This window comes from Aedes albopictus, chromosome 2 (genome assembly GCF_035046485.1).
Source record: "Aedes albopictus strain Foshan chromosome 2, AalbF5, whole genome shotgun sequence".
Taxonomy (NCBI): Eukaryota; Metazoa; Arthropoda; class Insecta; order Diptera; family Culicidae; genus Aedes; species Aedes albopictus.
Genome location: NC_085137.1, coordinates 487,650,771 through 487,664,928, shown reverse-complemented (window position 1 = coordinate 487,664,928; position 14,158 = coordinate 487,650,771). Strand labels below are relative to the sequence as shown.

Here is a 14,158-nt window from a genome sequence, read left to right as displayed (position 1 = left end):
GACTCTCGCAGCAATCAACAAGGAGCAGGGGATTGTTTTTGTTTGCCCTGACATCATCCTTCGTCGTCGACATCCACTGCTGCTCCTTTAATGACGATGGAAAGCATTTTCCCACCACCACACAAACAACCCCAACCAGCTGAGGCATAGCAGTTTTCCCTCCCAGAGAGAAAATTACTGCGCGAACACGTGAGAGCGGGAAATCTGTTGTCGTCATCAAAACAGAGCCCGCGAATGTAGTGGTGAAGTGCGGTGAACCCGACTGAATTCCATTCAGTTTTCGGTCCGGCATTGTTTGTTTTTGTTGTCGCATGAGTGAGTGATTGTACTGGAATGTTCATCGGATGAAACCCATACAGCCATCTCATTTATTCGGGTGGTTAGTTGGGTGGAAAAACATCACGTGAATCGGTAGTAAAAGCCAGAATTTTCCCGCGAGAGAGAGACGAACTGGTGCGTCTCTTTCCAGGGAACTGGAGATGACGACACACGGCGGAGGTTAGAGCTCGCACGGTTCGTCGTTCGTTCGTCAGTCGAGATGCAGATTTGGCCGTGTTCGGTTCGGTGTGGTACGTTTAACGGTTGGACGTCATCGTCTTCGGCGGTTCGTTTGGGCTCCCGTTTGCCCGGGGTTTTTTGGGAATTGCCCTGACTGTGTGTGATCCCGGGTGGTTTTCCGGTTGAAGAGGGATACGTGAGGAGTGATGAAATGAAGAAATCGCCGCCTGGTGGCTGGTTGCATAAACGATGGAGACGCATGATGGATTGAGAGCTCCGACAGCTCAGGAATGCGAGATAAACTCGGTTACTAGGAAACTGGAGCTGCTGGCCTACTAATGTTGGGAAAAATCCCCTTCTACCGCTGTTCGGATTGATGAGTTAGCATCAGGAGAGAGCTGGACACACGGGAGCGAGTATAGTGCACTTCGGTTGGTTGTGCAAGAGAGAGAACGAGCGCATCTATCCTGGAGTAGAGTAGTAAAGGATCGTGACGTGATTTTCTGGAATTTGGCGTGTGATGATGGTCCAGTCGTCAAAAGGATGCTGTGGATGTGATTCCCCGAGAATAATTGGATGAAAGTGAACAAGGAAAATCTGAATTTCGACCTGGTGTTTCGGTGTTTCGCACGAAGCCAAGCACGTGAGCAGTTTTCTGAAGCTGGGTACAGGTTCTGCAGTGAAATATTGTTCAGTGAAGGATAATTTGGTGAACCGTATTGGATACACGCGAGTGTTGTGAAGTAGATAAATATACGCCAGCTGCTTTTCCTAAACAAAACGGAGAAGTTGTATAGTGTCGGAAGCAATGGAAGTGTTAGAACATCGACAGTAAATCAGTGCGACTCCAGAGAACATAAACTGCGAAGCCGATTGTCGAAGGTTTGTTGTATTTTGTGTTCGTCTATTGATCGGAATCCCCCTGCCTAAGGTTGCCAAAAAGTGTAGAGAGCTTAAAGAAAGAGCTTAAAATTTTCATGAACTCGCGTGACGGTGGAACCGTGAAAACAACCTCCTCCTCCGTCCTCTTGTGTGTATGTAGTTTCTGTCTCAATGCATGCATGGTAATTCGTTCTTGAAACGAACGATGACGATGGTCGGTGATGACGTAGAGGGGAGAGGGGTTAAATGCAGTTCTGAAGGAAAGGAACTTTGAAATATATCATCATTTGGTGATGTGAAAAATGAAGAACGGGGTGGAAGGCTTAAACATTATTCCACTAGAAGTATCTGCTATGTGAATGACTTTCAACTTGTCGGGATAAAAGCTGTCAGATATGTGCGAAATGTGAAGCATTCTATACACATAATCAATAAATTAGGGAACATCGAGGAAACAACCCAACTAACAATCGCCAGCCGCAAACAAGCATGCATGCTGAATTGTTGCTTTATAATAGTAATTATAGCTGAACTAAAATTATGCTGTACACATTACTGTACAAATGCTATTTCAATTGAAAAGGTAGCCAATGTTCAACATTTCGTATTGGTATTAACAATAATAATTTAAAACACTTTTCAAGCGTTTGATAATATTGTTATTCGACTCGCAGTAATTCCTCTACAACATAGTTTAACAACACTTTTTTCTGCTTCTTGTTAGGTTCATGTAAAAATTAGCACATGTATCTGTATAATGTGTTTTTCACAAGTCAAACAAGCGCTTTTGTTTCATCATACTTCGACTTAGAGTACATTATAAAAAACACGTGTTTTTTACTGAACAACAGCTGAATAAATCTGTTGTTCAGTCGATAACCATAATGTCTGAGATAATTCACCACTGCTGAACAGGAGTCGAAGTCTGATCATTATTAAACCACGGCAGTTTATGTTTTGATTTGAGCGCTGCAATTCATCACCTCTAGGATGGCGCAGATAGGAAGGCATGCGGCTGGCAATCGATGGGTCTCGAGTTCGAATCTGGATTTAGGTAAATTTATGTGTAGTTATTATTTCACAATATTTGTTCACAGCATTAAGTTCCAATCATAAATTCTCGTGGAAATTGAAAAATTTTGCATTTTATTTATTTTTAATCATTTTTGCTAAAGCTGAATAACAGCTGTACTATATAGTTATAAAGCGATTTCACAACAAACAGTTCAGTTGGTACACAACACTATGCTCTATAGTTTCTCCAAATTTGTGTGAACAAAAACCGAACAAAGGTTGTGCCTGAAAATTATCCAAATGTTATTCAGCATCATGCTGAATCAATTTGTCGTAAAAGTGCATGTAAAATGAGTGATTGTTAGTTGGGAATACGTCGAAGTACTGGCACTGAGAGAAATGTATTGCACTACCAAGGACTATATTAGTAGTCGAGAATCCTCTAAATGTTAACTATCATATTATTCACTTATTAAAAGTCAACCAGTTAATATATGTTTTAACTAACATTACAAAAAATCAAATTGTGAAACTGCTTAAGATATTGAAAAATACAAGTGAACTAAGGTATAAGAAACCATTAATCGTAGAATCGGTAGAGTGTTTGGTAATAGTTAATCGCTAGTGTGCTGGTGTGTTTTGCAACAAAGCTTTGTTACAGCGGTGGCGAGATCACGTTTCTTTCGTTAGCAACAAAATCCATAGCAATACTCGTTAGGGGCTGTCCATTAATTACGTAAGGGTTTATGGAGGGAGGGGGGGTTTGAGAAATCTTACGCGCCATACAAAAATATTTGGGTTCTCATACAAAAAATCTTACAAGGGGGGGTGGGGGTGTCGAAAAATCGTAAAATTTCCCTTACGTAATTAATGGACAGCCCCTTATATTATTTTTTATTTCGCATTTTTTGTTGTTGTTTTCAACTGAAATTTCGATTTGCAAATTGCAAATTCTTATTTTATCGGAAAGTAACTTTCGACAGCAGTCGAAAAATCAAACCAAAATGTTACTACATGCTTGGGTGCTGATATTTGTTTTGTTGCGATCATCATGTAATCATCGCTTGTTGCAAGAGGCGTTTGTTGGTAACATAGGGTGAAATCCACAAAGCATTTATTATTTCGTGCAGCTTGGGATTCGCAAGAAACAGAACTAGCTGAACAAGTTTGCTTGAGAGTGGTTTGCTCTACTCTTGTACAGCAAAAATGTTTGTTGGGTTGACACACTGGTTCCAAATGAAATTTTGATCGCAAATTGTTCCAAAAAGTACATGGACTTTAAGCGGAAAGTTTGGCATAGATTCTGGTTCATATTCAATCGGGATTAACAAAACTTCGAGCATGTTTTCAAAAATTTGATCAATTTTTTTTTGTTCTTAACTATTATTGGTCACCATCGTAGATTTGAAAATTTCTCTAAATTAAAAAAGCAGTTTGTGCAAAATCTAGAAATTCCTACGCGAATTGTATTTTATTGTAGAATCTCTACCAAAACATTCCACTGATTTTAAGATATTGAAACTAGAAAGCTTGTTAAAGCGAAAGCAGGGAGCAATTTTTCCAAACAATTCACATAATATTATTATTGTTTATCCCTTTCGGGACGGAGCGCAAAAAAGTGGAAATTCTGCATTTTGATTTCTTGACATTTGAGCTGTTAGTTGGGGCATAGGTTCCCTAAATTTACTGGAGAAAAATCCTGTACCACCAGGTTTATTTACGCGACCTATCAGAGTAAAATAGGTTATGATTTTTAATGTTTCTATGTGGGCCAACTGCCAACAGTTTATCTTTTTAAAAGAATCTAAAATTTTGTTTATTAATTTAAATGATATATGGGGGCCCAGATACCAAGAGGCCTTAGTGACCATTTTGTCGATTTTGAGCTGAGTATATCATAAAATTCTTCAGATTTCAAGCTTTTAGAGAATTTTTTAAAGAAATTTTTTACAATGTTTGGAAAAATTACAATAAACTTTTGAAAATTGGGTCGATTTTGAAACTCCATACATTTTGTATGGCATGAAAAATTAGTATAAAAATTTGAACCTCATTTACTCTAAAGTGGGGTTTGGTCATTTTGGGGTGTAGCTTTTGAACCCCTCATGTAAAACAATGCAATAATATCAGTTATAGCTTTATAAATCATACAAATTTGTATGAATTATTGACCAAGTGAAATTAAATAATGCAAAATAGATTTGCTCATTTGATAGCTATCTCTAACATCTATCCTATGTTTTCCTGACCTTATGAGCTCTCGAGAGAGTCGCATGAAATAAACAGAGTATTTAGGATTTCATTCTATAATTTTTAACTCTTCAGCGCGCGCGCTGTTGTAAAAAGTACAACACTACCAAAAAACCTCGCTTTTCGTATACAGCGCGAGCGCGGTGCAGTTTCGGTTGCTTGATGGCGCGCGTCCTGGAAGGTTAATAAAAAAAGATCTCGCGAAAGGGATTGATTAAGACGTGCCGGGCCAAGCATAGAAGCATTTTCGATGAATATTCCCAAGCAGCACAAATGTTACAGGAGAGTCACGGCAGCGCAGGTTTTTGGTTGCACAGGAGCTTCAATTATTAAATTCTAACCCAATGTTTGCTGATTGGGATTCTCTTTGTATGAGATTTTTAGATTTTCATTGTATTGGAATTTTGAAAGGACGACCTGAAAGAGTTCCAGGAACAGTTCATGGAATAATCCGAAGTAACAATGAATGCTGAGCAGTAAAAGTAATGTCTAAACATTGGCTGGTTAATGGTGTCAGTGGCTGAACATAATGGCAGCTGAATATTGGTCTGAGGTATGGCTTGTTCAACCTCTTTAATCAACAATACATAGATAGCTGAATATATAGTTGTATAAAACATTATTCATCTATGTAATCAGCTTCAAAACATACACCAACGTGCAGAATAAATCAACTGTTGCTCAACCTTTTATCAAATAATGTTTGGCAGCTGGCCCAGTCAAGTTTTCGCAGAGTTCATAACGCTTCTTCAGCCTCAATTCAGGCTTAGTTCAACTTATGTCCTTCGTTTTCGATTATATGTATACAATGATGTGTGATGTTGCTGCTGAGAACGAATACAGATAAAAAAATTAATAAGTGCCAATTCAGTCCTTAATTAGCCTTAGCTAATTTGAGGTTAATTATTCAGCTCAAGGTTGAATAAAATCACCAAAATTCGATGAATAGGTACTGAATACAGAAATGTACCTCTTGTGTCCAGTTTTGCCCCAAATGAATGCTGGACAGTGAGAGTATTAGCTGAACAATGGCTGATTAATGGTGTCAGTGGCTGAACACAATGATAGCTGAATATTGGTTTGAAGTATGACTTATTCAACCTCTTTAATCAGTAATACATAGATGGCGCAACCAGCTTTGAAACATATACCAACATGCAGAATTAATCATCTGTTGTTCAACTTTTGATCAAATATTTTTTGAGAGCTGACCCAAGTATGTTTTCACGAAGTCATCATCGCTTCTTCAGCCTCATTATAGGCTTAGTTCAACTTATGTTCTTGACTATTCAGACACAACAAGTAATGCTCTTGTTTTCGAGGATATGTATACAATTGTGAGTGGTGTAGGTGCTAAGGTGAGTGACTATAAATCAGGAGGTCCGAGTTAAAATCCCAGTTTTCGCACAGATTCATTTATACATTCCTAAACATCTCTTCAGGAAATAGCAGCAGCTAATGGTAAAAACAGGCTCACAAAAGTGTTTTTATTTTAATTTTTAAATAAATAATAAATTTAATTGAATGCTGATTAAGCGCATATTAAGCCTTAAAACAGCCTTCCAATGAACCTCAGGTAATGGTTGTATAAAATCACCAAAATTAGATGTTTAGGAGCTGGACCAAGGATTGTACCTCTTGTGCTCAGCTTTTCTTTAAATTAAGGCTGATTTATAATATATATAACAATTTATAAAAATATTTATAATATAATACAGCATCAATTTCATACCACGGAGTAGTTGGAAAAATGTTTGTACAGCATCAAAATGTTACTTGGGGCCCTGGAACAATTCCTGATTAACGGTACTTAAGAGAGTTTGACTGATATGTGGGATCTAGCTACTTTATCTCGGCGCTGCAGTCTTGGGAATCAAAACGACTAATCTAAAACAGTCGTTTTGATTCCCAAGACTGCAGCGCCAATAAAGTAGCCAGATTCCTGATTAAGATAGTTATGGGAGGAAAATTTGAGGAGTTCTGGGAAAATTCCATGAAATAAATTCATAAAAATCACTTCCCAAATAACAATTTGATGCTGTAGAATCGTTATTCCAAGTATATTAAAGCAGTCTCCACTTGGACAAAAGCTGGACACTAGAGATATATTTCTTTATTCTAAAACATCTAACTTTAGTGATTTTATTCAGCCATGAGTTGATTTGAGGTTTATTCAAAGGCTGATTTAAGGCTTAATGAGCGCTTAATCAGTAATCAATCAAATTTATTTATGTGACTAAAAATATAAAAAAAAACTTTTTAAGCTTATTTTTACCATTTGCTGCTTTCTGTTCCCAGAAGAGATGTATAGGAATGCATAAATAAATCTATGAAAAAAATGGGAAATGAATTTGAACCTCCTAATTTATAGTCACTCACTTTAGCATATACACCACAATAAATTGTATACATGTCCTTGAAAACGAGAACATTACTTGTTTTGTTTGAATAATCAAGAACATAAACTGAACTAATCCTGTATTGAGGTTGAAGAGGCTATGTGGAATCTACGGAAACACTGCAGTTGTCAAAAATCGTTCGATTGAAGGTTGATCAACAAGTGATTATTTCTGCATGTTGGTATATGTTTTAAAGCTGGTTGCACCGATGTATAATATTCTATTTAACTTGGTATTCAGGCATCCACTATGTATTGTTGATTAAAGAGGTTGAATAATTCGTACTTTAGACCAATACTCAGCTGTCATTGTGTTCAGCCACTGACACCGTCAACCAGCTAATCTTCAGCTTTTACTCTCATTTTTCATCATTCATTGTTACTTGGGTTAAGGAACTCCGGGAGAAATTATTGAAAAACTACCAGAAGAATGCTTGGAGAAAATCCTGGAAGAGTCCCTGGAATCCCTGCAAACATTCTGGGAGGGTTCTCCGAAATAATTTTAGAAGACATCTTTTGAAGGAATCTGGAATAATTCCGAGGCGAATCCCTTGGAAGTATTCTTGGAGAAATCATTAGAAATATTCTGGAAGATACACCTGAAATAATTCCGTTAAGAATTCCATTAAGAATTTTGATTGGAATCCCTGCAAGAATTTGGGAAGAAATATCTGGATGAATTTTTATTTAAATTCCAAAAAAAAATATCCGGAAACCCCTTGAAATCCGGGAGGAATTATTGAAATTTATCAAAAAAAAATTCTGAAAAAAAATCCAGGAGGTTTCTTTGGAAGAATTCCAGGATGAATTCTTGGAGTGATTCCTGGAGTCACTTCTGGAAGAGTTCCAGTTGGAATCTTCCAGAGAATTCCAGGAGATATTTCACTGGTTGAAACCAAATATTAAACCTATCAGTTGTATTCCTTCCAAAACACGTGATGATTCACAAAACATGAATTTCGGTCAGAATTTGTTTTGTACAGTTCTTTCGGTTCATTTGATCGCAGCATCCGGATAACAACCCTGCAAAGTTGGTGTTTACTACTGATCCGGTTGGCATAAGAAGGTGTGGAGTGCAGTAAGCACGATGGGCGGACCAGGTGGATCGTGAAGCGAAAGGGTCGTGATTGAGAATGGGGGGGACGGAAGCCATTAGACGTGTATTGGGCAGCCTATTTATTGCGCCCATAAACAAATAGAAACGCTCCATAGAAAATCAAAAAGCGCTCCATAAAGAATGAACATATGTTCCATGAAAATGTGCAATGCAATCCATAAATAATTGAAAACGTTCCATACTTTATAAAAAATGTACCGGTAAAACATAAAATTTTCTCATTAGAAGTGATATTTTGCACCAATAAATAATACTGAAATGCTCCATAATAAAATACAAAAACTCCATAGAAAAATGCAAATGCTCCATAAACAATTAAAATTGTACCCATAGAAAATTGAATATTGCTCCATAGAAAAATTAAATTGCACCATAAAAAATTTAAATTGCACCATAGAAAATAGACGAATTCTCCATAAGTATTATCAAACTGCACCATAGAACATATGAATTGCTCCATGAAAAATTGGAAATCCTCCATAGATATCATATACTCATAATTAAATTCGACAGGGCTGAAGTGCTTTACATTGCATTGCTTTAGTTATGTTTTGTGCATTAAAAGTTATGGAGAACTTTCAATTTTTTATGGAGCAAATTGTATTTTATGTGGTGCAGTTTGATAATACTTATGGAGCATTTGACTATTTTATATGGTGCAATTTCAATTTTTTATGGTGCAATTTAATTTTTCTATGGAGCAATATTCAATTTTCTATAGGTACAATTTTAATTTTTCATGGAGCGTTTGCATTTTGCTATAAAGCATTTGTCTTTTATTATGGAGAAATTCAGTATTATTTATTGGTGCAAAATTTCACTTTTAATGAGAAAATTTTATGTTTTACCGGTACATTATTTATAAAGCATGGAACATTTTCAATTATTTATGGGTAACATTGCACATTTTCATGGAACATATTTTCATTCTTTATGGAGTGCTTTTTGAGTTTCTATGGAGCATTTGAAATTTGTTATGGTTGCAATAACCTTTTGCCCGTGTATTGTGGGGTACTATTGTTGATTATGTGTTATTCTTATCATGCCCGTGCACAGAAGTGGCGCCAAGGGAGGGGTTTTTCCCAATTTCGGGAAAAGGCGGAGGGGCGCCTAGTGTCTGAAGCGTTGGTAATAGGGGGGGTTTAACACCCAAACCCCCCCCCCCCCCCCCTTGTGCACGGGCTTGATTCTTATTGTGATGTTGTGCAAATAAATGAATGTATGTTCTCAGCACATTATAACGTACACTTGCAGTGGATGCTTTTATCCCGTATCCCTCCTCTACGGATGTTGCTTCCCTGGTTCTGTGTGAGTGAGTCCCTCTTATTTATTCCCCCTCAGCGGGAGTCAGCAGGCCGTTCGATGTATTTGTGCCACTGTTGGTGGCACGGTTTGTCCTTGAACTGGTTTTGAAAAGTGCCGAACCTACCGCGGTGTATATTCCGGCAAAACCTACCAACCTTCACACACTGACTGACTGACTGCCCGGCCTAGCTTCCTAGGTAGACATGCATGGGAATAGGCCAACACAGCGAAACGGGCAACAACACGGCGCGGCAGCAGTGAGGCTGAAGAAAATTAAAAATTCAATCCTCAACTCGTTCGTTCTTGGTGTTCTGTTTTTCCTCCTGCTGCGCTGTTTGCACCCGTTGTCGTCGTCGGTCGAGGATAGAGAATCGGGTGCCGGAAACTTTTCCGCAGTGTGTGCAGTCAGCCAACCAAATGCGGATAAATTTTCACTGACTTCGAGGGGGGTCGGGGTAATTAGAATGGAACGAATGTTGGTTGTTTAGTGCCAGCAATGGGATGGGATGGGAGAAGGACTTCGGCGGGAGGACGATGAGCGAGCATCGAGCAAACACTCCTCATTTCACGTGACAATCATGACATTCATGACGAGGAGAGACGTGTTTGGAATATTGCGAAACAAATCGAATGGGATCGAATGTGTGCATTTGGACGGACGGGTGTTTTGTGGAGAAGCCATATGTGGGAAACTCGGCTCATCCGGTAGGGAAAATGTGAACTTTTGTGTGCTATATTTAGACTGGCAATTCGATTTAGAAAGGAAGGCAGAAAGGGTTTAGTTATGTCGAAGTGTGGATTATGGATTATCGAAACACTACCAAGTTTTTTTTGCCGAATGATAAAAAGCCTGTAAAGCATTTTAGAACGGCGTAATCAAGTTTACTTTAAAAGACCCTTGAAAAGACCTCATATATTTGTCTCTTTATTTACCATCAACAACCTTTGCTAAAATCCTTGCTTCCCATTGCTATCACCGCTTTGTCTCCGTCGATTCTCCCACGGGTGTTAATGCGTTCCAAATTATCATAAATTATGCAGAATTATTGGTATTAGGCAGCCAACCAAGTTTGCTTTGTAGGTACATACTACCTACTGCTGACGACAGGAGTCAACCGTAGACTTGGGGACAAACATCGGTTGGGGCTTTTTTCGTGAAGGCACGGACGAAGAGCTGCAATTGGGAGGTTTCCCCCTCGATGATGGCGCAACGTTCCGTTCGGGGTGTGTTTATTCAATGGTATTAATTTTCATTCTCCGTGTGCGCTGTTCCGGCCAGTAAAGCGCGTAGGAGGAGAACCGACACCAGAATTCATTTGCCTTCTGTGTGTCATTATTAATTCTCTTTTTTTTTCGCTGAGATTATTTTGGCATTAGAAACGGGACGTTGTGCGTCTGCACCGTTGCACAGTGGTACCGTAACGATTAAAACAGTAGGGTAAAAGCGCTAGACTTCGCCACTGCTCATGCTCTAGTCTTCCCCCCTCCATACAAATTCCATTTTTTATGAATGAAGTGGCGAAGATTAGAGCAGAATTTTAGGGGGTGAAGTCTAGTGTTTTTACCCTATATATTTTAAAATTTGAAGAAAACTCTGAAACCATTTTTTTTCGTTTTCACATTTAAAGTTAGAGTTATGTGGTTGTCGGTAGCGGTTAGTTCCACTCGCACTAAGAGTAGCACTACAAACCGTTTGTTCCAGTGCAGTGGTAGGTCCGCTAGTCAGATGATTCCCAATTCATGGTGTTATGCAGCTTTAAGTTTACTGTGCCTTGGAATGAATGGTTAGGGGGGGGGGGGGTCTAATAAAGCCTGTGGAGTGCCAGAGTGCCCTACATAATAACTCTCAGGCGGCGGTGCTGTAAAAGTAGCCTCAGAAGACGGTGCATACAAAACACCGTTACACTATTTTTAGAAAAATCATATCTTTTTTGTTTTAAACCCAAATGTTTTTTTTTATATTGCTGAAAACATTGGGGCTTCAGCTTTCATAATATTTTTTCAAACTCTATCGTTTTTCTATGGAATGGCTGTTTATATACATATATATGGAGAAATCCCTGAATGAATACATCTCTCTCTCTCTCCTCTTCTTGGCGTAACGTCCTCACTGGGACAAAGCCTGCTTCTCAGCTTAGTGTTCAATGAGCACTTCCACAGTTTTTAACTGAGAGCTTCCTCTGCCAACGACCATTTTGCATGTGTATATCGTGTGGCAGGCACGAAGATACTCTATGCCCAAGGAAGTCAAGGAAATTTCCTTTACGAAAAGATCCTGGACCGACCGGGAATCGAACCCGTCACCCTCAGCATGGTCATGCTGAATACCCGTGCGTTTACCGCCTCGGCTATATGGGCCCTACATAGTCGTAGCTGTTAAATCCCACAAAATCCGGGAGGATAGCTTTCGGTTTAGCTTTAGTATAAAAGTATAACTAGCGTAGTTGCTGTTCAGAATACGACTGAGCTCAGCTCATCGCGTTCGGTATTTATTCATCTTCTTTACATATACATATACGGACAGATGCACTACATTGATAGCGCATCAAATGACAGAAGGTAACACACTGATATTAAAATAGATAATTATAAGTAAATTCAACAGACTAATTCATCTTAGTTATTTTATTTCAGAACACGTCCCTAGAGGACATAACAGTAGCGAGGGAAAACGATAAAAAAGGGGCTCTGCAAAAAGGGGCACCTCCTTAAAATCAGCGTTACACTAATTTAAATGCTTTTTTTTTATCTGTATTAACGAGATTTTTAGCCCTAGGCTAGTTCATCTCGGGACCCACGCTTTACTTCCCTTCCGAAGGAAGAACTCACATTTTGCGAGTTTGTCGGGAGTGGGATTCGATCCCAGGTCCTCGGCGTGATAGTCAACTGTTCTAACCATCACACCAGGTCCGCTCCATATTTAAATGCTTATATCTCTACTGTTAATCCATATAATTACAATTTTCTTCCTCCATTGGAAACCGCCAACACTCACCTTGCTAGAAAAAATATCGAACATAGTCGTAGCAAGGAAAAAAGCAAATGGGGGGCACTCCATTTATGTGTTCGCCAAACATATAAAAATTTATATCAGCGCCGCTTTGCAAGCAAATCGTAATTTTCTTCCACGGTTAGAATCTTCAGTTGAGGTACTTCCAAGAAAAAATGCAAATCATGGACGGAGCAAGGAAAAACAGTAATAAGGGGCAATTTTTCGAAAAATTTCCAAAAAATTCAAAACATCGTAACTTGACCATGAAGTAACAAAAAATCAATTTTCTTTCGCAAATTGAATGCTAAGGATCTTGCGTTATCGAGAAAAATATCACACATAGGCGTAGCCGTACTTACCGATCAGGCTAACGCAGGGGTGGCCTCTGCTGTACATAGTAGCTGTCTCCATTCCACTCGGTCCATGACTGTTTGTCTCCAATTCCGCACTCTGCGTAGGGTCCGCAGATCGTCCTCCACATGGTCGACCCACCTAGCCCGCGGCGCTCCACGTCTTCTTGTACCGGTCAGATGACTCTCGAGAACCATTTTAGTCGGGTTGCTATCCGACATCCTGATGACGTGACCCGCCCACCGTAGCCTCCCGATTTTCGCGGTATGGACGATGGTTAGTTCTCTCAGCAGCTGATGCAGCTCGTGGTTCATTCGCCTTCTCCAAGTCCCGTCTTCCATCTGCACTTTCCGTTCAAAAACTCCAAGGGCGCGTTGGTTCTCTGCACGTAGGGTCCATGTTTCGTGCCCATCGAGGACGACCGGTCTAATCAGCGTTATGTAGATAGTTAACTTCGTGTTACGGCGAACTTTATTCGGTCGTAGAGTTCTGCGGAGTCCAAAGTAAGCACGATTTCCTGCCACAATGCGCCTCTGAATTTCTTTGCTGGTGTCGTTGTCGGCAGTCACCAATGAGCCCAAGTACACGAATTCTTCAACCGCCTCGATTTCATCACCGTCGATATAAATTGGGGATGGCGGGCGCTGTGATTCCTCCCTGGAGCTCTTTGCCCCGCTCTCCTAATTACACCCTCTAAAGCAATGTTGAACAGCAAGCACGAAAGACCATCACCTTGCCGTAACCCTCTGCGAGATTCGAAGAGACTCGAGATTGTCCCTGATACTCAAACTACGCACATCACTCGATCCATCGTCGCCTTGATCAATCGTGTCAGTTTATCCGGGAACCCGTATTCGTGCATAATCTGCCATAGCTGTTCACGATCGATAGTATCATACGCCGATTTGAAATCGATGAACAAGTGATGTGTGGGCACGTTGTATTCGCGGCATTTCTGCAACACCTGGCGGATGGCGAACGTCTGGCCCGTTGTAGCGCGTTCACCCATGAATCCAGCCTGATATTGCCCCACGAACTCTCTTGCAATCGGTGATAGACGGCGGTATAAAATTTGGGAGAGTATCTTGTATGCAGCGCTCAGTAGTGTGACTGCGCGATAGTTCCCGCAATCCAAGTTGTCGCCCTTTTTGTAGATGGGACACACGATACCTTCCATCCACTCCTCCGGTAATATTTCCTCCTCCCAAATCTTGGTAATGACCCAGTGTAGTGCTCTCACCACTCACCAGTGTATCTCCACCGTATTTTACGCTCTCGTACGGTGTTGCAGCATTCTCTCCCATGCTGCATTCTTCTCGTTTTCAACTGTTCACATTCGCCGTCGTACCAG

The 14,158-nt window shown here is 39.9% G+C and overlaps 1 protein-coding gene across 2 annotated transcripts in view; it reads left to right on the top strand.

The window, feature by feature from the left end:
- The first annotated feature begins 237 nt into the window (after positions 1-237).
- The window catches only part of LOC109623124 (uncharacterized), a 582,257-nt gene continuing 568,336 nt past the window's right edge, over positions 238-14,158 (top strand). For both annotated transcript variants that reach the window (XM_029870626.2, XM_029870625.2), the window contains exon 1: positions 238-1,380. The gene's annotated coding sequence lies outside the window, so the exon portion shown is untranslated. The remainder of the gene's footprint in view (positions 1,381-14,158) is intronic.